Raw genomic sequence first — 27,432 nt, 5'->3', positions numbered from 1 at the left:
GGGAGAGAGAGGGAGAGAGAGAGAGAGAGAGAGAGAGAGAGAATGCACCTATATGGTAAATACATATACAAACTTATGTTTTACTGAGATGATTGCATAATGTGTGTATTGGTATATTGGTAATATTCCTATTGTTTCCTATGTACCTGGAGACACTTATTAAGAAACTACATACATCTGGTAATCTAAACAGCTAATTTGAAGCTAATACTATGCAAAACAACAAATACTGTTGACTTCATATTCTTTTGTTTAGTGCAATTTTGTATCATTTCTAATTTTTAATCATAATTTTATATTCTGTTAAAAAATATATATGGCGTAAGTGGCTGCCTGCCAAGCACAAGGTCCTGAGTTTGACTCCAGAACAACAAAAAAGAATTCTCTCCTTAAAACTTTAAAAAAGAAAAAAGAAAAGAAGAAACTGGCTCACAGAATTAGAGAGCCAGACAACTTTCAAGAGCTGTGAGCCTCGCCTGCAGGTTGAAACCCAGGAGAGCTGTTCATGCAGTTCTGGCCTGAGTTTGAAGACTGTGCGCCAGGAGAGGCAGTATTCCCCTTCCAGCCTGAAGGATCCAAGCACAGGAAGAGCTGATCCTTCAGTTTTGATCTTCAAAGAAAAAAAAAAAAAAAACTTTCCTTGGAGAAGGCTCATTATTTATGTTCTTTTCAGGTCCTCCACTCGTCATATGACGTCTGCTCATCTTTGGAAGGGTCTGCTTCACTCTGTCCACTGATTCAAATATTAATCTCTCCCAGAAACCTTCTCTCACACACACTCGAGTATCATTTCGTCAAATACCCGAGTATCCTGTGGCTGAGACAAATTAATAATAAAAAAAAAAGGCATCCGCATAAAGTCCTTATATAAAGGGCCAATTTAGACAAGAAGGATAAACAACTAGGAAAGATGTAAAGACACAAGATTTACAAAGCAAGTATGAAACTATCAAGAAACTCCTGGAGAAGTACAAAACATTCTCCTTCACACCCCTGGGAAGGAACTAACTCTACTGAAACGCTGGTGCTTTTCATTTCAAAAGCGTGAGATAGCGTATTTCTCAAACTGCTGCACCATCTATGTCATGCTATCCATAACTATTTTCAACTCTGAAATCAGTAGGCAAACCCTGGGTTCTTGTCACTTGGAATAACGTGGGTGAGCCTGGACAGTCTCCCATGATTCCTTTCCTTATTCCTTTGCTCTGCCATTTATTCCTGTACCCAGTGCTCAACTGATATTTATTAAGTATCTCTGTCCCTATCTCTTACATGGTACCATCAAGATTGTGATAAATATCAATGAGCAGCAGATAGCAATTCAAATTCCAAGGCACTGTTTGTTATGCTCAGGGAGACGTCAAACAGTGACCTGTGGATAATTTATTTCCATGAATGAAGTTAATTATATTTTAACAGTCTAAATACAATAAATCCTAAATGTAACATCACCTTCAAATCAATAGTGAGGGGAAGAAAGAAACAAAGAAGCCAGATAAGTTGTGTTAATTTAAATCACAGAATGAGACAGATAGTAGTCAATGAGAAACCAAGGAGATGCTTAGTGAGTGACTGTCACAGAGAATTTGAGTAAAGAGAATGAAAATATTTTTCATCAAATGCCTCTTGGGCCTATAGTCATACACCATATTCTTAAATTTCATCTCAAATGGAACATTAATTAAGCATCAATGCCAAGGAAGGCATTTGTGTTTAAATCTATGCACATTTAAACATTCATAGCACCATCTCGGTTTTAGAAAGCTGTGATTAAATGAAGGCTTAGAAATAATTAATTCTTAAGCTGTTTAATTTTTCACTTTCCATTTCAAGGATTGTCACTAAAACAGTAACTTTTTTCTTCTCTTGCTAATCCAACAATTGCATCCTGACAGCCCCTCATCACGGGAATTTACTATCACATTACTGCTCTGCGTACTTCCACACAGACACTTCCAAGCTGAAATTGGAAACTTTGGCAAGAAATATGCTCTTTAGTTGATGATTTATGTTACTGCTTTGGAAATGAAATGTCTGCTACATATTCTACTGCTGAGTGACTCCAAACTTTTTGTTGTAATGCTCAGAAGAAATGTTTTATGATTATTGCTCAATAAAAGATAATGCACTGCCATTTTTATTTCTCTGACCCACAAATAAAATTAAAAAAGCCCAGAGTAGTGGGCTTTAGCAATTAATGGTGTGTGTACCGAAACCTGACACATTGGAGTCAAAGTCTGGGATGTTCTATTACTAGCCTTTGGCTTGAGCAAGTGCTTTACCTATTCATGTAATAGGTTTGTTACCTACAAAATAAGATCACTAAGAGTATTTGCTTTGGAAGGAGCTTTGTAGCTTGAACAAACAGCCCACGAGAGTAATCTATAGGGAAGGGTGATGAGGTGAAAGCTCAGTAGTTGCAGGTTGATGGTACCATCCCTGCAGATGGGTCATGACCCTGGTGCCCAGGTATAGGGGGAAAAGATGGGGAAAGATGAGAAGATTCCTCTTCCCCAAGGCCCCCACAACTGTGCTGGAAGTAACAAGGCAGTGTAAGTGGGAGTGCTTTGAAAAAGAAGAAACTCCAAATAAATAAAAGAATAAAATAAAATAATGATTTGTCAAAGAAGGGTTTATCAAAAGCTATTAGCAGATGCCCTCAGAACTAAGTTAGTGCCAAAGTGAAGGTTGGCCTCATGTTGCAATGTCATAGTTATAATGTGGAACTGATGCTTCTGACATTTTGGCCTCATGGAGCACCTGCTGCTCCTGCGTTTACTCATGCACGCAGCGTTTACAGCTGCATGCCCTGCCGTCGGGCCTCTACTGCCGGCCTGCTCTGGATCCCAACACCTGCTCTCTCCAGCATGATGTGCAACTTCTGTCTTCCTCTTGAACGTGGGCTTGCTTCTCGCCTCTAGCTCGACCTTCTAGGAGTGTTTATTGTAATCCGGATAGAACAGTTTGTAGGAAACATAGAAAAGATCTTACAATAATTGTCCTAAGATGAAAAACAACAAATCTCATAAGAAGACATCATGAAAATGAATACCTGGTAGAGGTTTGCCAGGATATGGGGAAATGTATAATTCGACAAGCTAGATGCTGATGAAATATAATATTAATATCTTAAATTACATTTAAAGATTACATATGTATGACAAAACTTGGCTACTGCTGAAATTGGCTTGATTTATAGTTTTATATAATGATGCTTCTAGTGTCTCAAATGCTAAAAAACATATTTAATTGCTTTAATTCAGTATTAATCGATTATCTTAATGCACTGCTGAAGAGTAATTCTTTCCAAATTCTATAAGCATGAGTAATAGCACCATATTACTTTTGCAACGTGCTGACTGCACAATATTGTGGGAGTTAAATCCGTGGTATAAGCAGTTGTTTAATAACTGATATTACTGTAAGAAAATAATTAGAGGTCCATTATTATAGGTTGGTATCATTTGTCAAAATATGTATGACTACAGAATATTATTTGAAAAGTTGCTAAAAATAGATTTTTGAAGCTTCTTTATTTTTAAAATCTGGGTATAAATTCCATCTTCCAGGCATGACCCTTGAAGAATAACAACATATTTTTGTAATTGTGACTTTTACGATTTAGATAATAATTACTTGCCAAGATGTTAATTTGTGAAACTCCTTTAAATATATTGTAAGAAAAATAGTTGATTATAGAAAAACATCTTAGATATTACTATTTAGCAACCTGTTCTATTTTCTATAGAATCTACTCATTAAAACAGTGATAAGTCTTGCTTTATCACTCATACTTGTGAATTGTTTATAAGAGGAACTACACAGGTGGGTAATATTTCCAACATCTATCCTGTTGTGGCCAGTTACAATTGATTTAAGGTTCTTTCTTGTGGTGAGAAGAAACTTGTTTCTAGCTTCCATTCATTCATCTTCCCTTTTGTAGTAAACAAAATTCTGCCTTTCTTATGATACACAGCCTTTTAACCAATGTAAAATAGCTATCTAGTTCCATCTCTCTCCCCACACACCTAAGCCAATGATGCTGAACTGTTTAGAGCTTTCACTGATACCAACAGCCTGCTGCCACATGCGTGCTATAGGTTTGCCACCACTGGTCTATGCACTCTCAATATCATGCCATGTTCTCGTAGAACACCATTCTGAGTCATACCTTGGGTATATGAATCCACTTTTGGTATGGTTTACTTTGAAGTTTCACATTATTTTCATCGATCCCATCAGGGTAATATCATAAAGTTCTATTTCAATAATTATACTATGCTGCACAAATAAACTAATTTTGTTAGAAGACATTGCAATTTGATATTCTATAGCATTGAAATATAAGTTGTTAGACTGGGTGTGGTGGCACGCGCCTGTAATCCTGGCTCTTTGGAGGCTGTAAACAGGAGGATCACTACAAGTCTGATCTACTAGTAAGACCCTGAACACTCTGTAGACCCTTCCCTAAAATACAAAAACAAAAGAAATGTAAATTGTTAAAATACCTAATGCATTATGTAATAACATATATTCAGAATCATCTTTAGATTTGGCAGTATGTCATTAATCTGTTATCCTGATTCTGTTATTCAAAAGAATGAAACTAAGAATTGCCCATAATTCTCTGCCTGTTTTTTGACCATCAGAGGACAGGGCATACCTGAACATTGCTTTCTGTTTTCTGAACCCAGTTTCTCTCATTTGTCATTGGCACCACTCATGTCTGCTTCATAATCACCTCTTACTTGGACAATCTCAACAGCCCTTAATGAGTCATCTTTCTTGCTCCACACCTGGTCATTGCCAATCTGTCTTATACTTAGTCCTAAAGAGCCCTTTTGAAAATTGAATGCATACTGTTATTATCTGCTTGAAGCCTTCCAGGGACTTAGAATGAAAGTGAAACTTTTACTCTGTACTTCCTGTTGGCTGCAGCAGCTCACCTTGTACCACTCTACCCTCGATATTCATTATCCTAGAGCTAGGATGGTCTTCTCCTGTGCCTTGATAAACAGTGAAGGAAGTTCCCCCTCAAGTGTCCCACTGCCTGACCCTGTGTAGCATGCCTTTCTTTATATCACCCATCTGCATGACTGGTCTCTTCTTCCTTTGTCCTCACGAGAAGGGTACATGTAAACTAAGGCCTGATTGAATATGGAGTTATTTGGTCTTCACTTTCTATCACATCATTCTATCTTGCACATAACTGTATTTGTCACCATTAATACATTCTTATTTATCATTGTTTTCCCATGAGATAAGGCCTCATAGTAGCAATCTTAATAATCATACTTAGAACAATTTCTGTCATACAGAGGTTGCTGAATGAGTGTATGTGTAGAAGCAGTACTACTGTTTAACAGTATTATAAAGCTATTGAGAGCTCAGAGTCTGAGCCTGGGTTTGAATTGTTGACCTTTATCACTGGTGAGTCTTCATAGGTTATTTACATAACCTGTCTGTATCTGAAATTCTATACCTGAAAAATGGAAGTAAAGTGTTTCTTTTCTCTTAAGGTTATTAGTTAAATAAATAACTTTCGTAAACATATATATATATATATATATGCTATAAAATATAGCAAATAATAGTAATATATCTGAAATTTTAGTAGTTTTGGCAGGAGCATTGTTCACTCCTAGTACTTGTAATGAACAATGTCAGCTGGAACATGTTTTCTTTCCATGAAGTTTCACCTCCCATTGAGTGCTTACACAGTGGTCTTTTAGAAGACAGATCCTGGATATTCTATTGCTCAGCTTTATTTTGTGACATTCCGCATCTCATTCCAGTCTGTTAAAAATGCTAAAGATTTTGGTCTTGCTATTGAGTAAATGTCACTCTGAATGATCCAACCAGGACTTTCATCTAAAAAGTAAAGGTCTCAACTCAAACAGCCACAGTCTAGAGATCTGTGGACGCAACGGGTCAGTGTCATCTTCTAACAGTTTCCTTCCTTTGTCCCCGTCAAGACCAACTAAGCCTGGGCCTGAATCTGGAGACAGGAAAGGGCCATGTGAACGCTGGACAAATGAAGTGAAGCAGACATCTCTCCTGACATGGACCAGGTTATGGGTATGAGGACTCAGTGAAGCAAGGTATAGGGACTTCTTCTGTTATTCTTTCATTTTGAAATAATTACAGATGCATAGGAAGTTACAAAGATGGAATAAAGAGATCCTGACTGCCCTTCCCCTGCTTTTCCCCCAGTAGTTCTATCTCACAGTACTTACCATCAAAGCATGACTTTCCTATTGCTCCATGTACACGTAGTTCTCTCCCACTTTGGCATAACTGTCAATTTGTGTTACTGTCACAATTAAAAGTCAGAAATATTTTATGACCAAAAAGATATTTCTCATACTATCTTTATATAATCTATTCCCAATGTCTACTCAGTATCCTTATCCTTGGACACTAACGAATCTATGGTTCAGCTCCATTTTTTGTTCGCTTTGTCATTTAAGGAATGCTATGTGCAAGGGGTGATAAAAATGTTTAAATTTTTTAAAACAACATTAAAGTATACATTGCCATAAATCGCCCTCAAAATACTCCCACTTGTTTGCATCATTCTTTCTGCTTTCTGAAAGTACTAGAAATCCTCTTTTGTGTTTTCATAAGTTGCAATAAAATCTATGACAACTGCTGCTGCAGAATGACATCTTGTAGAAAACCAAGCTCATAAAAATATGACGCTGGGTTTTCATTCACCTGATTGATTGAATCTGGCACCATCCAAAGATTTTGAGTCAATTTAGGACATGGAGGTAGCCTTAGCAGGCTAGCTCATGACAGATTCATGAATGGAATCATATTGTATGTGTCCTTGAGAAGCTGACTTTTTTTAGGCAGCCTAATGCCTTGCAATCCATCCTAGTGATGTGGAGGCGTGGCTTGTTCTTTTTTAGTGCTAAATAGATCCCTGTGGCATAGATTTAGCCCAGTGAATTCATTCATCTGTCAAAACACATTTTGGTAGTTTCCAGGTTCTGAATGTAACAGTCTTATTAGAGGTAGTGTGGCTTTCTTACTCTTTTGCTTATTTGTTTTGGTTCTGTGTTTTTGTTCCATTCACCTCTACCCATTGGTGCTTCCAAGGTGCTGGGACTCGGGCTGCGTTGTGATTCAGTTCCCATGGTCCCTAGTAGGCCTATCTTCCCTGAACCTTTCAGAGTCTTCTTAGATTCCTTTTAGTGCAAGATGCAGGGAAAATTACACACACCCCACCTTCCTGGAAGTGAAAGACAGATGTCAAAGGGCAACATGCTCCTTTTTTTTTCTCCATATCTTTTTCTTTATCTGCTTTATTAGATCTTTTTAAAGGCTACTATTAAGTTCATTATACCTATGAATGGATCGGACAAATACTCGGAATGCCTTATCCTATTATGTCTAATCAGTTTGTGTAAAAGGATAATTTTATATGAAGCAGATTTTTGATGGTTGGGTTCTCTTATATGAATGTAAGGGGTCATTATTAGTTAAAACTTATAGAATACTTAGCCTATGTGAGCCAAGTAAATTTCAGAAAATATGCTGTTTACTTTTACCTTATGTTTCTCAATATTTCATGGAAATGTACAACTGGAGAGGAGTTTTTCTGAGTTGTACCAGAAGATTTAAGAATTCTGGTTCTTGTAGTACCTGGATATTGTCATGAAACCATTTAAACTTTCTAGGTGTCAATTTCTAAATTTTTTAGCAATGGTAATAATATGTGCTCTGCCAATTTCTCAAGGTTATTTTGAGGACAAAACAGTTAAAATTCATGCAAATATTCTACAACACATTAAGCTGTTGATAAGTGTAAATTATTTATGGCATCATTCTCAAATTGTGAATATTTTTTATCTAACAAAATGGAAATCATTATAATGAAAAACTATTTGAGAGAAATATAAGTAATTACAAAGGTAGCCAATGAAAACATAAAAGACCAAATAAACTTAAAGGATTATTTATAGGACTGCAATATTAGTTATACAGAAATATGAAAAATCATTATATATAATCACAAAATAAGGAAATTAGCTGATATTTCTTTCTTGGGACAGTCTACAGTTAGAATCACTATCCAGTGTATTCTAGACGCATGACCTGAAGAGAAAGCAGAGTAGATTCTTATTTCTCATTCATCCCCACACGGACACGGACACCTACCAGGCTTATCACCTAAATATACACCTCGCTTGTCCCTGAATCCACTTCACTCCCTCCTACCCATTTTCTGGGATCCTACTAATATTCTTGCCTTCCCCATGAACACTGTCTGACAATCTCAGCCTACTCTCCTCTCATCTTTTTCTTGAAATTTCACTGCTTTCATAGGCTGTACCATGAAATTAGGCATTTCATTATACATTGCCTTGTGTTGTTTTCTAATGGTGTCCTGGGTATCTCTTTCCCTAAGCTAGATTGGGACTTCTCAGCAAAGAATGAATTCTTGTGCTTCTCTGTCCGTTCCTCAGCACTTACAACAGGGAGATGTGATCGTACTCTAAGAAAAATAATTGACTAAATGACTCTTCTGAGTTCATTATGACTCTTTAAAATATTAAAAGATTGAGAACAAGATTCCCGTATTGATTTCCCCAAATCATTCAGTACACCTGAGGTCTGAAAGCAACAGGGAGATCTCTTTTGTCAAAGTGACCAGGAGGGGCAAATTAAAAGGGCCATTCCAGATCACAGCCATTCACTCTGAGCTGTAAGAGCATGACCACTAACTATTGAAAGGTCAGTTATAAAGAAGCAGTGGGGTTTTATGCCACAATTTAATTAAGTTGCTCTGATATGAACGCTGCTTCAAAGAAAATCCAGGTGTCCTAAAATATTAATTTCTAATGGTGTCATCTTTTTGTCACACAGATTGGATCCAGACAGGACTAAGACAAGAGGCTTTCACTAGGAAGTTCATGATACTTAGACAATACTATAACGTTTTTCATCTCATTTTAAGCAAGAAACAAATTAAACAAAAAGTAAAAATCCTTTGGGAAGGTTACCATGGAGACTTTGGCAATCATCTAATTTAATCTTCTCATTTATAGAATGACTTTTTTTCAAAGTTACATAAAAATAACTTACTGCCACAAATTCAGAAGAAGGTTACAACATATAGCTTTTATTCTTTTGTCTATTAATATTTAGATAAGTATTCAAAACCATTATTGATATATTTCATAATTAGAATGTCCCAATTAATATCCAGACTTGTATTTAGCATCTAGGTGACATTCAGAAAGTCATATGACCTCTAAGAGCCTCAACTTCCTCCAGGCAACAGGGAAAAGCAACTGGACTATCAGACTTCCTGTGAGAATTAACTGACTCATACAAAAATTGTGCTTAGTGTTGTTTAGGAAAACATATAAGATTATGTCATAAACAACTCCTTATGTGGGATAAATTCTTTTATATAATAATATATTTTTATATATTATAGTTATTATTATTATGCTCATTTTTACAATAGAGCAGATATGATTGTTACATACGTAATAATGATGAAGTTCAGTACTGGAGTTGGGTGCCACATTGGCACAGAGGCAGCAATTAACAAGACCGCAGTGTGTACTGGAAAATGTGCACGGAGCAGAGCAGTCAGAATGTAGATCTTCAAGAATGAAGACCAGCCACTGACTCGGTCTCTGGAGGTGCAGTATCTTGGGTGCAGTAGCTTGTGTGCAGCCATAACATAGCTACGTAAAGCAGAAGGGAACGTGGCTCTGAGGAGGCAATGACAACAGAACTCCAGCATATTTCAGTGACATGATGATGCATTTTAGAACTGGGACTGAAGAATCCCATCTGGGAAAGAGCTACATTTTGCAATAACTGCAGTGAGTCAGTGAATGAAACACAAGAGGCAGGGATTGTTCACAAGTGGGTTCAATTTAGTGCAGTCAGCTGTAGCAAAATATTCTACTATGTGATTTAAGCAAAAGAAGTATGCTTTTTCACTGTTGTGGAGACTTAATATCGGGGAGCCAGGATGACTGAGTTGGGGTGACAGCCCCTTCCAAGGAGAAGCGTGCCATCATCTCAAATCCTCACATGTCAGGATAGAGGCTAACAGAGCTCTCTGGAGACACTTTACTGGGGCATGAATAGCATTGGGGGGCTGTCTCAAAGACCTAATCACCTCTCCAAGGCGCCACCTTCTAATGACATCACATTGGGGTGACACTTTGACAAGTCCTAGGAGGACATAGCCCTTTAGACCACAGCACAGCCATAGAGATGGAAACTGCAGAAGATGAACTTGACCTGGGGGCGTAGTAGGCGAATATATCTTCCCTACTCTGTGTGTTGCTTATAAGAGGAAAATCTGGGAATATGATACTTAGGGATTTCCTTTTCTTATTTATTTCTTTACTCTGTCCATGGGAAATTTTGATTGTTAAAGCAAAGGGGAAAAATCCTATTCTTTTGTTAGGAAGCAGCCTTGCTGGACAGGGCTGGCATTCCTCTTTTCTGCTGGGATTTAGTGCTCTAGAATGTGTAGGTCTCCTGTTAGGAGGCGAATGCTCAAAGGCAGGTGAGATTCCAGCTCATGTCACCAGGCCCTTTTACTCAGGCTTGCACGTCATGTGCACCAGCCTGTGTGTACTCTAACTTCTGCATTTACTCCTTGTTTCTCAGTTTTCTCACAGTGAAGCAGAACAGAAACTTACACATCACAGGAAGGACTCCTTGTAGATCCCAAGATGGCCAGATTTGAAAGTTATGAGGAGTTTGACATCATATCTGGGAACCTCTTTAAAAATCTCATACAGTTGACTCCTTTACATTTTATCAAATTAAGGCAATTATGAAATAAACCATTTATATGTTATTACACACCCCAACACATCAGAAATGATTGGTAAATATTTGTGGATTTTACATGTTTCAAAATAGACTGGAAAAAATAATTACCTTGCTGTTCAAGGTGTTTTCGAGATATAGATATTGATTTGTTGACTTCTCTTTAACTGATCATTTATTTAAAGCCACTTGCAGTTCTAGGCTCTTTGCAAACTATCCCTTTCTAATTTTTCTAAACAGGATTTTCCATCCCTTAATGGATCTTTTTCTTTATTGTTACTAAACCAAAATTCATGGAATAATGCACTCTCAATAACGCACCCTAAATAAGTTTAAGGGGAGTGTGTGTGTGTGTGTGTGTGTGTGTATTTTAGTACATAGTCAACAGGGTCTTACTATGCAGCTCAGACTTGTAGTGATCCTCTTGTCTCAGCACTTCCCGAGAGCTGGGATTACAGGCACAAGCCACCACCCCCAGTCTCAATCACCACGTCAGGGATCCCTTGGGGTGGGGCCTGCACAGCACACCAGGGATCAAAACCTGGCCACTGTGTTCTGCCTAAGCGGGTGCTTTAATCCACTAAGCTTTCTGGCCTGTCATTTATGTTTTAATTTTAAGACCGGTAGATATGTTATGACATGACAATAGGGACTTAGGCGTAAGACAGAATCAAAAATGCTAAGAAACTGACTTTAATATAAGAGTATTCAATTGGGTTTAATGTAGTCAAAATTGTCCTTATGAAAATAAATGGGAGAAGGGAGTGACAGAGTCAGAGAAAAAGATAAGATAACAGAAGCAGAGGTGAAAGTGATGAACTGTGAAATTTGCACACAGAGAAGGAACACATGCCAACAAGTGGCATGAACAACCTTCAGAAGCAAGAAAAAGCCAGGACATAAATGCCCACGTAACAGCTGCAGATGAGTTATGCAGTACTGCCCTCTGAACTTAACCCAGTAGCACCCACGTTAGACTGCCTAACTGTAATCCATGATACAATACAGCTATGTTTCAATCTAGCATGTGCATGATAATTTCTTACAGCAACAATGAGAAATGAATGTCCTAAGCAACAAAACACACGTGTCTACCCCAAGTGGCAGTTTATATACACCCAGGGCCTGACCCAGCCCTCAGGAAATCTGGGCTCCACACCCCTGGACTTGCAAGCTCTGTAGTAGAGGTTAATTTTTTGACTGCTCTGTCCCTCTTTCCTCATGTGTACGATGAAGAACATAATAATTTTTGTAAGACGTTGTTGAGTAGATTGAGTAAATCTATTTGATAGCTTTTAGAAAAGTGATGAGTAGCAAACACTATAAAATATGCACGATTATTTTTGTAATTATATTTATTTCTACAAATGCCAAGCCTTCCTTCCCCTTTCTGACCAGTGTGATCTCCGTTGCCTAAATCCACAAAGGACTTTCATTACCTCTGCACTTCTTTCTCCTGTTCTTGGTACTTTGTTTATTCACTTATATACATGCTAAATCTGCTGTCCTAGGATAGAAGATCCTGCACATTTTTGATCAATACTTCATTTACTTTATTTTATTTATTGCACAATTCTCAGGGTTCCTACGCCAATAATTCGTGTTGCTCAGTACACACATTTTGAACTATTAACGTTGTTTTCCACTTGTGTCAATTTCAAAAAACAAGCTATGTCACCTAACCTTCAGTTAAGCAGCACTGACAAAGAGGGACTACAAACCGTAAAACTGTCTTGTGTACAGAAAACATTCTTTGTTCATTGAGATTCAGATTCTTTTTTACTTTCACTGTAAAAGTTCAGCTCTGACTTAAATCCCATGTCAGATCAAGTCTTCTTTTTAATTAATTAATGATTAGCCCATAAATTCTATTTCATGCAGTCCACTAGAAAGGTTGTCTCTTTGATTAAGATTATAACATGCCATGGGCAATGAATTTTAGTGCTATGTAAAGTTTTTACTAGAGTTACCACTTCTGAAATGGAAAATATCCAAGTTGGACTGTGGTGTGCTACTATAAAGTTGGCATTTTAAGAAGTGTTTCTAATGACAAGGACTAGGCAATTACTGTTTCACAAATGAAGTAAAAAGATGAAAAAATAAATCCCACAGAAATCAATGTTTCAAGTTATAAAATTAACATTCTCCTCACTGTTTTTCAATTTTTTTATATATATACAGATAGAATTAATCTCAGTGCACTGATAACCGGTTACACCATTCTGTCCTGGCATGGAAGAGGAACTCAAGCCCAATTCAGCCAAAATGATACTACTTTGATAGTATGTCTTGAAATTAATCTCTAAACACTTTTAATTTGTGTTAAAGCCATGGAGAGAAAAATCTCTTTTCTGAAACAGGGAAACTAAATCTAAAACATATCATCCCTGCTTGCTGTTCTCCAACAAGAAAGTCATGGTTTTATTGAGAAACAAATAGCAATGAGACAGTTTCAAATCAAGTTAGTAGGACAGTTTCAATAATTAATACGTTGCATATTATTTTCTTAGAGGTTATTCAGTGTACAAGATGCAGACATGATAAATCCTTCTCTTCACTGAATTAGGAGAATGTAGCTGTATGTCTATTTTAACTATTTTGAATATACAGATACAAAATGGTCGTTCATTTGTATCCCCTTTTTTGTTTAGTTTTGTCATATAAATATTATAGGTGTGTGATTTCAGCAAAATATTCCAAAATAGTCCAGTAGTCCATAATAGTATTAGGTTCTTCATATGACTGGCAATTTCAGAAGTTGTTGACTTGAGTCTTTTACAACTCAGCATAATAATATGGCTTTACTTCTTATACTTTGTTTTTATACCTTTCTGCTGGATGGTTAAGACCAAGATAAAGCAAGACCTATGTAACAAGAATTGTAAGTTTTGTATCTGACAAGGTCAGTCAAATCCCCTCAGGGTTTATCCTGAAACCCTGTACTACAGTTTGTAGATCCTTTGTCAGTGTCAGCCATGTGGATGAGTCGCAGCCATTGCTTGACCAATTTACTGAAAAAAATGTTTTCTTTCCATGTGACTCTCCTTAGGCACACTCTACATCCTCAATCACTTTCCTCTTTGGAGTCATAATCTCTTTGATCATAAAATCTGGGACACAACTGAGTTACATGATGTTACAGTACAGGTTCTTTTATGTCCTGAGTCTTCTCTGACCTTGAAAGGCTAGGGCCAAAATGTTGGCTGTCCTTGCAGCCCTTCTTTTTCTCCAATTATTGGTCTGCAAACTTAGGTTGTTAACCCTCCAAAGAGAAGCTTATTGTTATTACCTTACAACCTAGGCTGTTGAGCTTATAGTTCATTTTTTTGTCACTATTTTGAAAATCCTAAATAGCGATCATAAATCATTTGCAGAATTCAAAAATAAGTCTCTCCTTACATTATATACATACTGTCATGTGCAAAGAACAAATTAGTTCTGTTGAACAGCTGAATGAAATTTGAGAATATAGTTACACAATTTTTATGTATGAACAAACACACATTTGGCATATACAATAAGAAAATGAACACAATCTTTGAAAATAATGTGATTTATACATGGAGAACCTATGTCTGCAGCATTCAAGGTGTACATACTATATCAAAGAAGAGATACATCTTCATTTCTGATGCCACTAACTCTACACTGACAGAGTCATTCTCTGGCTTCATGGGCAGGTCACTTCTGATTCCATGACAAGCAGTCTCTGCTCTCTTTAGTGCATCTGAATTGATCCTGCTAATGCAGAGACTCTGAGATTTCTTTAGCTTTTGATTCAATTTATTTTTAATTTCTCTTTCACTCTGTTAGAAATAACTGTAATGATTTTTCCTCATGCTGATTTTTAAGTGTGTAAAGGAAAACAACAGTTGATGGCTCATCAAGCCACACGGGGCTCCCCAAAGAGCCCACAACTTCCAATCTGAGCATGCATTAGCCAAACATTTCCATTTCCACTTAAGGTTGTCATTAGGGGCACTTAAGCAAAGAAATCTACTGAGAGAAAATCACCCCAGAAAATTGCTGTAAAACCTTTGGTGCAACCTTTACCCTATATTTTAAAAAGATACATTCCTCCAAGAGCACCCCTCTTAACAGATCACTTGAATTCCGGAGAGTTATGGTGAACCCACACCTCCGTTCGTTCCCACCCCAAGAACTCTCTTCATCACAGCAGACTACAGACAACAGCTTTAACAAGAGATGCACTTCCTCTTTCCTTGAAGGCCACTGTGATTTAGAAAGTCTGGGGCATAAGGTGGAAGTAATAAGGCCTGTTACATAAAGACATCATCAGAAATTACGAGAGTGGTGCAAGCCAGTATGACTAACTCAGTGGGGAAGAACAAGATGGCCAAGATGGCTTTGCCTGTCTGCTCAATTCTGGAAGGAAAACAGTCTCATAATTAATAATAATCACCATCACCATAATAACAGTATTTAATACGTATAGGGTACTTTTGAGGGAAATGCTTGTGAAGCTCCTGTTTGCAACACTGCATGATATTTAATATATAAAACCATATACATATATATATAAATTCTTTATACATATGTATACATACCTATAGCTGTACATTATATAATATATGCAAACATAAAATGCTTAGCGTAATGTATATAATTATATTTTATATGGTATGCACAATATATAATTTCACGTAAGTCCTGAAGTAACTCTGTGTTCTAGGGCTGCACATTCCCGTGCTGAAGGTACACTTGGAGTAACTTAGTATGTTATTAAGCTACAGCTGGATGAAGGTGTCTTGGAGTCATGACCTGGCTCTGTGTTCACATTGCTTTTATTCATGTTCGCTATCTTCTTTACCTGTCGGATTCCTTTCAGATAAGGCAGGCATTCACTGCAGATGAGGACTCTCACCAGGTTTTTCAGATTATAGCGGGACAGTGAGTAGCAGCTGTATCCTAGGAAGCAGCCTGCGTGTCCAGCAGCAGATGAGTGGACGAAGCAAATGTGATGTCCGTACGGGAAGGGACACTGCTCAGCTAGAAGGAGACACAGACCAGCTGTGAAAGCTTAAACACAGTGTAGATCTCTTTTAAGATTAAGGCAAAGTGCAGATGCAAAGTAAAACAAAGGAGAGAGAGAAAGCAACAGGGGGGTAGATCGCTTGTGAGGAGAAGGAGCAGGAGGCTGAAGGCAAGAAAGGGAGGTCAGGGAAGGGGAAGTAAAATGGTTTAAGATCCCTCCCGGACAGGTCCAAACAGCCATACCAAATGTAAGCATTATACACCATAAACCTGAGCTGAGATTAATACTAACAACAAGAATAAAATGGGAAAGGCAGATTTACAGATGGAGGGAAGGAGGTAGGGGTTAAGAAAGAAATAACTGCATTATGTACACCTACTCCCCAAGATGAATGTAACCTTCATGTACTACAACCACGTGCTGATAAAATATAAAAGAAAAGTAAAGAAAGAATGATGATCCTCTGATGGATTGGGCTTTGGTCCCTAACAGGTATGGTTAAGTCCTAATCCCTAGGTACTTAGGTGGGCCCTAGGTATAATCTCATGCAACTTTTCATGAGAGCGAGTGAGTGAGAAAGCGAGTGAGTGAGCGAGAGAGAGAGACAGAGAGAGAGACAGACAGAAAGACACAGAGAGAGAAGGGGAGAGAGAGAGAGACAGAGACAGAGAGAAAGAGACAGAGGCAGACAGAAAGGGTGAAAGAGATAGGGACAGACAGAAACAGAGAGACAAACAGAAAGACAAACAGAGAGAAAGACAGAAAGGGAGATAGAGACAGAGACAGACAGAAAGAGATAAAAAGACAAAGAGAATGAAGAGAGAGAGAGAGAGAGAGAGAGAGAGAGAGAGAGAGAGAGAGAGAGAGAGAGAGAAAGAGAGAGAAACAGACAGACAGAATATCTGTTCTCCTACAGATTTCTCAGAGGGAGACAGACAGAAGAGGGAGAAGCAAAGGGACCACAGAGGCCGACTTCCTGGTGACATGCTGAGAGTGTCTAGCCTCTGAAACTGTAGGAGATTGCATTCATCACTGCAGAGTCCCTGGGAAGTAGCTTGTTGCGGCAGCCACAGGAAGCTCTTCAGCTCCCTTCTTTCACATCCTGCAACTGATGGCAAGGTCTCCTGTGCCCGCCTCTAGTCCTGTGAAAACAGAGGAAGTGCAGACAAACAGCAGGAAAACGCAGGGGCATTTTTCTCTGCATCAGCCTGTAAAGCCCCTGAGGGTCATAAGATCTGCCTCTTTCCACCTTCTTGTCTCCAAAGATAATGTTCTGATTGTTGGAATATGGCCTACGATCAATAAGGTATTTATTGAGCAAATCAACCCGACTTCGTAGTGGCTCCAGTAGGACTGGAGCACTGCGGGGAAGAACAACAGTCGTTTATCCCGAGGGAAGCATCCCTTCTCATCAGGACTGTCAGGGGCTGACACCTGCTCTGGCAGGTACCTGAGGCCTACCAGTGAGTCCCCACTATTCAGCCTTTGAAACTTGTAGGCAGAACAATTAGGTGACACATGGAAACAGATGTGTAGCCATTTGTCAGAGTGTAGTGCCAGTCAGGACTTAATCATCAAAAGTGAACTCAGAAACTTTTAATATATTGAACTCATTTTTCTGAAATCCCTCAGATATAAAAGAAATGCCACAAATAATGTGATTTTATAGGGCTTGGATTCCATTTTCCATGATAATTAGAAAGTTGGCTTGAAGAACTCAGAAGGCCTGGTTTCATGGTTTAGATTTTTAAAAAATGTGTTTCAAATCCCCTATACGCTCACAGGCAGGGCTATTAGAAGGTGACTGGACCATAGGGTGCAATAGCTGATTAGCTGTCAGGAGGTGGAGCCTAGGTAGAGCTGGCAGATCACGGGGGCGGGAGCTGGAGGGGGCGCCTCCCTCTGGGGGTCCTCCCTGGGCTTCCTGCTTCCCAGCCACCAAGAGGCAAGCAGGAGTCCTCCGCTCTAACCTCCCCACATGCCCTCTGCCCTGGAGCCAGCTCTTAGTATGCTGCAAACATGAAAACCACCCTTCCCCTCATGGGTTCCAAGTGTTGGGTCCCATGTGTGAGCAACAAAGAAAGTAGTTGAGGCATATGGGAAGGGATTAGGCTCTTCCTGGCATGGTCCTTCACATCCAGTTTTTCAAGCACTCATTGTACACCAGCCCTGCATTCTGTTTCATAATCAAAGTCCACTCTTTCCAGGTGTGGTAGTGTATGCCTGTAATTTCAACTCTCAGGAGACAGAGGCAGGAGGATTACTGCAAATTCAAGACCATCTTAAATTACAAAATGAGAATGTGTCTCAGAATAACCATAAAAGAAAAGAAAGAAATCTAATCTCGCTGTTTGCTACCTTCTAAGATTATGTGTCAAATGCTTTCAATATCAACTTAATTCCCTCATTTTTATCTCTGTTTGCTTCCCATTGTGCTGTGCTGTGCTTCTAGTACCTATATCAACTTAAACTTTCACCTACCTCTCAGATGTCCAATGTCACCTCTTTAGAGAATCCCTTCTCTTGCAAAATTACCCCCATGTAATTTATTCTCAATATGTACTCCTTGAACCACAGTTAAAACACATTACTCCTTTCCTAAAGTGCATAAGAAACAGAGAAATTCTCATTTATTGGTTTCCTGTGATGCCTTTTGAAGTAAATATAGATCTTTTATTTTATCTACAGATACATTTAAACATACCCACATAGAGAACATTTATATCACATGAATTGGTAATATCCATATTAAATATATACATGTTCTACAATTATTTGCCTTCACAATTTAAACCCAAGTGTTATGCATTACACAGTTATGCCATCCTCGAAAGCCACCCGGAAGCCCAAGCCCAAGTATAATGGTGCTGGCAGGTGGGGCCTTTGTCCAGTATGCAGAATAGATCTTGCTGCGGTTCCAACATAGTTTGTCTCTCCAAACTCACATGGGAGTTTAATTCCCAAAGTCATTTATGAGTGGTGTCAAAATGGTTGGGAGATGGAGCTGAGGCTCCATGGAAGAGTATTGGCCTTATCCAGGCAAGGCTGTGTGTTTGCCTCCAGCTCAGCCAAATAAATAAATAAATAAATAAATAAAAGGGTGGAAACTTGAACCAAGATGTTTAGAGGTAGCCGTGAGCAAATGACAAAGCAGAGGTAAAACCATTAGGCTAAAGCTCCCACGGCTATATTGGATGGCTTTAGAGAAAGCAGGACAGAAATACACATATTATCCTGATGTTGTGTGACATTGCCAAGGAGGACCTTTCCAGAGCCTGGCTGATGCTGTTTGGGCTTCTAGCTTCTAAAACTGTGAGCTGAATAAATCTTTCTTCAAAAATAAAGTAGCCTGCTTTCCATATTTTGTTATAGTAACAAAAAGCCAAGAAGTACACGATCAGAGAGCTCGTGAATGGTGTTCATGCCCGTGTAAGAGGAAACATGAGGGAGATGATCTTTGTTCTGTGTGAGGAGAAAGCAAGACGCTGGCACCTGTAAGCCAGGGAGAAGGTCCTCACCAAGAGCTTCCCGTGCTGACACTGACCATGGACTCCCAACCCACAGGATGGTAAGAAGTAAACGTCTGCCTTTTAGACCACGTGTGTGATAACCTGTTAAAGTAGCCAAGCAGATCAAAGCACCAGCCTAAGCATCCCAACTGCTCTGCTCCTTTCTGCGTGGGGTCTCCCCTACAGTCACTCTTGCTTCTCACTGACTTTCCAATACCCACAGGCGATTTCCTAGTTTCGTGAATTTACACAGAGCTGATGCTCAATGGGGTCACATTATGGATCATCAGATATCCATTCTAATTAGTCAGGATAGCTGCTCTATCCCATTGGATGATTTGGTTTCCCCTAAAGAGGGAGCCTGAGACAAAGGACTGGATACCAGCAGATTGTTAAGGAGATAATATCCAGAAATAAGAGAGTAAAAGCAAGGACAGTAAGATGCCCATACAAAGATGTCTTGCCAAGGTTGATGCTGTGGCATCATACATAACTATGGACTAGGACTGTGATGTGCTTACAAAATACCCCACTATATTCTAGGAAGAGAAAGAATTCATCTTTGCATCAGGGAGTATGATAACTCCCTTGCACTTCTGAGCTGGACTTGTGGTAAGAATAAAGGGACTCCAAGGACATCCTTCTAGATCAGGGAGCTGAATTAGCAGTCTAGCAGCCTGCCTTTCCTCTACTCCCTTCCTACAGATTAGACCATGGATAAAGAAGTACAGAGCCAAGTTACTTCACAAATCTGTAGTGGAATAGGAGAGTTATAAAAGAATGGGTTGGCCTGTTGTGACACACTGAAGCAAAGCAGTCCTAGTCTTTCTCCTTACCAAACTCTGCAGTGCCTAATGATTCTCTGTCATAAAGTCAGAGTTATTTTAGTCTTATTCAGGTGATTAAATAGATATGCTACTGAAGTGACTTGTGTGAAGCTTTATCCTGCTGTCTTCCTTCACCATAATCCTTTCCTACTTCCTGTCACACTGTATTGGAGTTACCTGTCAAAATGTTCATCTTTATTATCAACGCACTGCAATTTCTTCATACTCTGAGTGTCTAGAATGTATTATATTTACAGTCAATTTATTCACAATAAATTATATTGAAAAATAATTGCTTATATAATAAAGCTATAGCATATGCAGTGATGAATTATGATATATAATAATCCTTCACTGAGTTATACTATACTTTTTCACGGAGCACCATTTTGCACAGGATTTTTTTTTTTCATTTTATGTATTTGGTATGGGGTCTCCCTATGCAGCTTGGACTTGTAGTGATCTTCCCCCTTTCAGCCTCCCAAGAGCTGGTATTACAGGCATGTACCACCACGTCCAGAGTCCATCTCCCAATCAGCAAGCCCTGGGTGTGGGACCAGTGCAGCATGTGGGACTGGGTATTGATCCCTAGTCCCTGTGCATGCCAAAAGCACTTAGTCCACTGAGCTATCTCACTGGTCCTTGTACAGGAATTTTAATGACTGTTTTGCTATGAAGCACATTTCTATGTATAACATGAAATGCATTTGAACTTTTTCTGTTGTTTTCTTTCTTTCTGTGATGATTAGGGGGGCAGTCTTTCTAGCTAGGAATATGTATCTTCTATATGTAGCCTATATTTTCTCTTACCTTTCTTTCTTAAGACCCTAAACTCTTTCAATGTCTTCAAATTATGTCTCTTTTTTACGGCAAAAAAGGTAAAACAATATCTTGTAACAAAATAATAGAAGAATAATAAGACTTAATACATTACCTATTGTTATCTTAAAGTCATTTTTTAACTTCACATAAAGAGAGTATGCTCCTAATTCTTTGCACTGACTTTAAGGTAACAGCTATTTTATATCCAGTTATGGTCAAAGGTTTAAAAAAATCTTTGCTGACTAGTCTCATTCATCTTACCTCTACTCACACTAAAATGCAGTCTTAATATCATCATGCTTCAATATTGACCAATCTGTATTGTTTTTGTTAACATGTCACATAATCTACTGGACTTCAGTTATTACTGTATAGGTCAGCCAAATTAAGCACTACTCAGCAAGCTCTGGAAATGTACATCATGACATTATTTTTTAAAAATTTCCCCCTTCTTTTTTATTCTTTTGATGCAGGGTTTCGCTTCACAGTTCAGCCTCATAGCAGTCCTCCTGCCTCAGCCTCCCCAGAGCTGGGATTACAGCTGTGTACCACTTCGTCTGATTTCCGGGCCAACACAGCATGCCTAGGGACCTGGGACTGACATAGCATGTGGTACCAAGGACTGAACTCAGGACCTTGCATTTGCCAGGCAGGCACCTAGACCACAGAGCTATCTCCCAGGCCAGGTTTCTCCTTCTCAAAGTATTTTGGGGCCAGGGAGATGGTTCAGTGGAGTAAGGGCCTCCCTGGCAAGCACGAGGGCCTGAGTACAATCCCCAGTTTCAAAAAAAAAAAAAAAGAAAAAAAAAATCAAAGCATTTTGCTGGCTTTTACTCCCTCCTCAGACACTTCATGTTGACATTCTTCAGCACAAATTTCTTTCCATTCAATATTTTAATTCCATGACTTCCCCAGCATTTTATGGTTCCATGCCCACCTAAGTCCACAAATCCTAAATAATGGTGTCTTGTACTGATTTTTTATTCTATGACTCAGAAACGCCCATTTAAATGTGTACCTTGATGTCTCACTGGCAATTCAACTCAGCATGATGAACACTCAAAAGCTGACTTACTTCAAAGCTTTAATACCCAAATTGGACCATAATCACTAACTTGTTCAGTCAAGAATTTATAATTTTTCATCCTGCCATCAAGAATGGCAAAACATTTTGGCGTACTTAGAACTTTCACTGATAAAATTAGAACTTTCCTGGATAAAACAATATATATAGTCACAATCAATTCAGTAACCATCACTACAGATTCTACCCCTTAAATATCTCTGGTAAGTGTCCAGTTATTCCTATTCTCAGGAATGTGACCATTGTGTTTTCATTGGTTTGATGTGTCACATTTACCTTCTATTCTTCAAAATTCCAAATTGCTTCCTCACACTGCAACCACAAGACCTCAACAAAAGCAAAAGTTATTACACCACTTGTCCTTTTCATTGCCTGTGAGAAGTTAAGGTACAGCAATATCTGAGCACCATGCATCTCCACAGGTTCATCATTCAAGAGTTTCTCTCTGTTTCAGCTCAGTGAACCTGCTTACCTCTCAAATATGCTACAAAACAGGCCTTAAATTGCTTCTACTTGTCTCCATGAGTTCTTCAATTCTCAGATCTCATATTCACTGTTGTTTCCTGCACATGTTTCCCTTTGCTCCTAGATAAGGTCAGGTATACTTTTTCCCTCTCTCATAGCAAGTTACGCTTCTCAGGACTCAACAGCATTAACTACTTGTTCAATGTCAATCTTCACAGGCATACTAGAAACTCCAGAAAGTAAGTGTTTCTATTTTTCTTTCTCATTCAGCACTGTATCCACAATGTCCTACTTGGTGTACGCAGTGCCCAACCAAACACAAAATCATTTCTGTGTTGATTAAATAAGTATTTAGGGATAGCATATTCCCTCATGTCACATATGATTCTAACTTTAGGAATTCTAGTTTAAAATACAACTACATCGAAGAAGGATGTAGGCCATTATCTCTCAGAAAATTTTAACAAATCTCTTGGAACACATCATATCAGTGCTTTAAGAAACACTAAGAATGAAAACTAATGCTGATAAGTAAACAATGAAATTCCATGGACTTCAATTGTAACATGTTAATGCTTTAAATAAAACTAAGGGATGTCATGATATAGCTCAGTGGTACAGAGCCTGCCTAGAAAGCACAAAGTCCTGAGTTTGACTTCTGGCACCAAAAAATAAAAATAAGTAAATAAAAGAAGGAAGGCAAAGTAATGTGGTTGTAAACAGTGAAATTCTATGGACCAAAACCATGCCCAGTTTCCAAATATTAAAAAGCAAACAAGCAAACAAAAAATAATAAGGAAAGCCACAAAGCAATACATTCTGTAGCACAGTTTGTCTTCCCACTTCTGGCCCCACTGCCACTTCCTCTAGGTCCAGCTTCCTTGCTGTCTTCTAACTGGTGTCCCCCATGTCCTTGAACCCAAGCTCAGTCTGCACATGCCCTCCACAGCAGCCACACCAGCACACAGTTCTTGTCACGTTACCTGAGTCCTAGCAAACCCTCATCTCTTCTACCACTCCTTGGTCACATCAAAATATTTTCCTCTTGCTTTCTGTCCTGAAAGATATATACCAGTGCTGTAGTTCAGATGTTGAAGTCCAACAAATGCCCCTGGGTTGATGATCTGGCCTCCAGCCTGTGGTATTTTTGGAAGGTAAGGAGATTTTAAGAGGAGGGGCTTGTGGAAGGAAACTAGGTCTTTCTGTCCATGCCCTTATGCCCTAAAGGAGGTATTGGAACCCTTTTCCCCTCTCTTTCTTCTATGTCCCATGAAATGAAGCCACCTGCTCCTTTCACAATGAGCTTCCACAGTCCCAAAGCACCTGGGCCAAGTGACCAATAGTGAAAACTTACAAAATAAACCTTTTTTCCTTAGAAGTTGATCCCCTGTATTTTGGTACAGCTACAGTCAGCTAACACATCCAGATTCCCTTCAGTGGCTGCAGTACTTTGCAACTTGCTGTCCTATCCTCCCTCCAACTCCTTGGCAACTTACAGTTTTCAGTGTAACATTTCTTTCTCCAGCAAGATGGTCTGGGATCTTGTCATTTAAACAGCATTCTCTCCTGTACTCCTGACATTACTGTTTTTCAGATATACTGGTGGCTAGCTCCTTTCCAGCCTGCATCACATGTTTTTATTTATTTCTTTTTTTAAAATTTGTATAACATCTATTTTGGCAAAGTTTTGTCTCTGACAAAGTAGATAGAAAAGTAACAATACAGCACCATGTATCAGAGTGTGGTACGAATCAAGGTGCTAAAGGATAATCTATTGAGTGACTATGGGCATGCAATGGACATATTTTGCTGAAACGAACACAGTGAAAACCCCAATACATGGTATTAAGAATACTCTCTCTGGGGCTGGAGAGATGGCTCAGTGGTCTAAAGCACCTACTTGGAACAAGCTTGGCAAGGCATCAGGGACCGTAGTTCAATCCCCAGCACCACATGCCAGCCAGCCCCGCCCCCTGGTGGGCTGAGCTGGCCACACACACACACCACTCTCTCTCTCTCTCTCTCTCTCTCTCTCTCTCTCTCTCTCTCTCTCTGTAATAAATAAAAAAAAATTAAAAAAAAAAGAATACTCTCTCTATTATAAGAGAAACAAAACACTCCCCAAAGTTAAATAATTGACAGGAATAAACTTGCCTTTTAAAGACTGTTTAAAGAAATCACTCTTCAAATGTGCTACTTTCAATAAAAACAGATCTCCTAGTTGAAAAAGTCAAAAGTTAAATTTGTTGAATTTTCCCTTTCTAGAAACCCTCCTTACAGAGCTAAAGACCTCATTTTATAGTGATACATGAATACCTGTGTTTACAGCAGCACAACTCATGGTAGTTAAATATTGCAAGCAGTCTGTTTATCTATCAAAAGGTGAGTAGAGAAAGACAATGTGGCACTTTTATACAGTGGAGCATTGCTGAGCCAAAAAGAGTAAACCTAAATCATTTGCTGGAAAATGGATGCACTCTGAGACCATTACGTTAAGTGCAATAAAGCACACACACAAGCTTAAAAACCACATCATTTTTCTTATATGAGAAACCTAAATAGAAAGAACACAATAAAAAGTAGATAGAAGAAATTAGAGAGGTAGGTTTTGTTCAGATGGGAGAGACATCAGGAGATGAAGCGGGAGGGAAAGGGAAGGTGAAGAGGAAAAGAATATGCTGCTGTATCAACACCTCCATGGGATGTTATCGTTATGTACCATGAATGTGTACTAATAAAAAATAAAAGATATTAAACAAAAGTAATTGAGTTTTATTTTCACTAAGGTATTTAAGTGACTTTTAATCACAAATCATCTTAGAGTAACAGCTTGGTTTTACCAATAAAAAAATGAAAAATCTCATAATAGATCACTGCAAATAAAATTTAAATTACAAGGTTAAAGAGTTTACTGATGACATTTTGTCTTCAGATAAGTTAATGAAAACAATGTTCAATGACAGCAAATATCGCTGCACTAAATTTTTAGAGATTAGAAAGCAGAAGCAGGCCAATTTTAAGAGAATCAGTGCCCACTGCATCTCACACTTCAGTGGTTGTGAAAGTAAATTTGATTTTGACACATGAAATTGTATTAGGGCTAATTTTATATAAAGGAAAATGCTATCATCTTTAATATCCTCAGAGGCTTTTTGCTCATTCATTTTCCAAATTTTCAATGCCAGGCCTAGGCCTGTGTCCAGTAAGAGTAATTACTATGTCTCTGTCCTTGAGCTTTGCTCATGCAACATGCTTGCAAAGCGAGCTGAAGCCGCCCCTCTCTTCCTCCCTTCATCCAGCATTCACTGGGCAACCTTCGTATGTCAACGGCTATGACACAATACGATGATTAACTTAAGGCTTAATATATCACAAGAAGTAAGCATTAAAGAATAATGAAATTTTGAAAAGTTAGTTCAATAAAAAGGCTATGTGTTGATCATAGGCACACATATTGATTACTATGTCTTTCACTTTCTGGAAGAGGACACTAAGAAGAAGATGCAGAACAAACTAGTGTAGCGAAGAGGTCACAGGTACTGCATGCAAAGCCTGGAGCTTTCTATGTACTTTGTTTTTCAACTATATTTATGGTTATAGGTTGAGGAGCATGCACATTGACTTTGGATCTCACATCACACCATCATATGCCTCCATTCAAGACACAGCACTTCAGCGCTAAATATTTCTCCTGGCGAGTTCTCATCACCTCTGTTTCGATTCTTCTCTGATATTTTCCTATTTGTCCCTTTTGGAATGAGAATAAATTCCGTGTGTCATTGTGTCTAAGAAATATGGAACATTATTTCTTATTTTAATTTATGACCATAACTAAGTTTGCCTTGAGTCTCAGAAGGGACATTGCATTTTGGTATTAGACAGTTGTTGGATGATCAAAATTTTGTACACTCTTAGAGGTGCACTGGGTGCACTTGGTTCTTTTAAATGTCCATGACCCATTGGGAGCCAGGGGTGGAAGGTTATAACTGGGATCTTAAATGTCTCCCAAAATGTCCACCCTTCTGTTGAAGGTTCGGTCCTCAGCTGATGGTGCCACTGGGAGACTGTGGAACCACTAAGAGTTAGGGCCTAGTGGAGGGAAGTCAGGCTGCTAAGGTCGTGCCCCTGAAGGTGACACAGGAATCCAGCTGTGTGTCGAATTTCTGCTTCCCAGCTGCCACAAGGTGAGCTGATCTATGCCACGCATGTCTGCTGTGATATTTTGTCTTGGCAAATGACAAAAATGAGACAGCCAAGTGGCGATGGAGTGAGACCTTTAAAACTACAAGCCAACATAAGTCTGTCCTGCTTGAAGCTGTTTGTTTCAGGCAGCTTCTTACAGTGATGGAAAACTGTCCACCACCCTGGGGCCTGGAAACAGCCATCTGTTTGAGCTTCTGCTGTGGTTCCTCCCTCCTACTACCATCTCGACCCACTCATAGATGTTCCTGGCAATGATGTCCCTCAGCAGAGGGCAGCAGCAGCAAGCGATGAAGCAGGAAAGCTCCCCTTTGCTAAGTGTCAGGGTTTCAGTGTCTTATATAAAGGTCATTAGCAGCGTTGGTAAGGAGCATGACTCTGACAGACATAAATACATGATCAGTTGGTACAAGCAGTGACAAGTCGGATTCTTGGAAACATTCTAATAACCACCAGCTTACAAAATAAGTTTGAAAATAGTGACATAAATAACTAAATGCAACTTGATAAGCACTATTATAGATTTAATGCTCTAAAGTGATCTGGAAGCTTCAGGAAAGAACAAATGCAGAAGCACAACATAGAAGCCAAACAATGTATTTAAAGGCACACAACCGGGCTGGAGAGATGGCTCAGTGGTCTAAAGCACCTACTTAGAACAAGCTTGGCAAGGCATCAGGGACCGCGGTTCAATCCCCCAGCACCACATGCCAG

At 38.9% G+C, this 27,432-nt stretch overlaps 1 protein-coding gene and 1 long non-coding RNA gene across 5 annotated transcripts in view; both read right to left on the bottom strand.

The window, feature by feature from the left end:
• Kcnip4 (potassium voltage-gated channel interacting protein 4) overlaps positions 1 to 27,432 on the bottom strand; it is a 1,227,189-nt gene that overhangs the window by 336,139 nt on the left and 863,618 nt on the right. The window lies entirely within an intron of this gene.
• On the bottom strand, positions 14,118 to 15,734 carry LOC111818924. The gene is made up of 3 exons (XR_002822796.1): positions 15,647 to 15,734; positions 14,889 to 15,092; positions 14,118 to 14,655 (listed from the first exon to the last, which is right to left on the bottom strand). It is a non-coding gene; the product is annotated as an uncharacterized LOC111818924 (long non-coding RNA).

The sequence above is a fragment of the Octodon degus genome, unplaced genomic scaffold (genome assembly GCF_000260255.1).
Source record: "Octodon degus isolate 3935 unplaced genomic scaffold, OctDeg1.0 scaffold00006, whole genome shotgun sequence".
In the NCBI taxonomy this organism is placed as follows: domain Eukaryota; kingdom Metazoa; phylum Chordata; class Mammalia; order Rodentia; family Octodontidae; genus Octodon; species Octodon degus.
The sequence above is the reverse complement of the archived record's forward strand: the minus strand, read 5'-3'. Positions and strand labels throughout refer to the sequence as shown.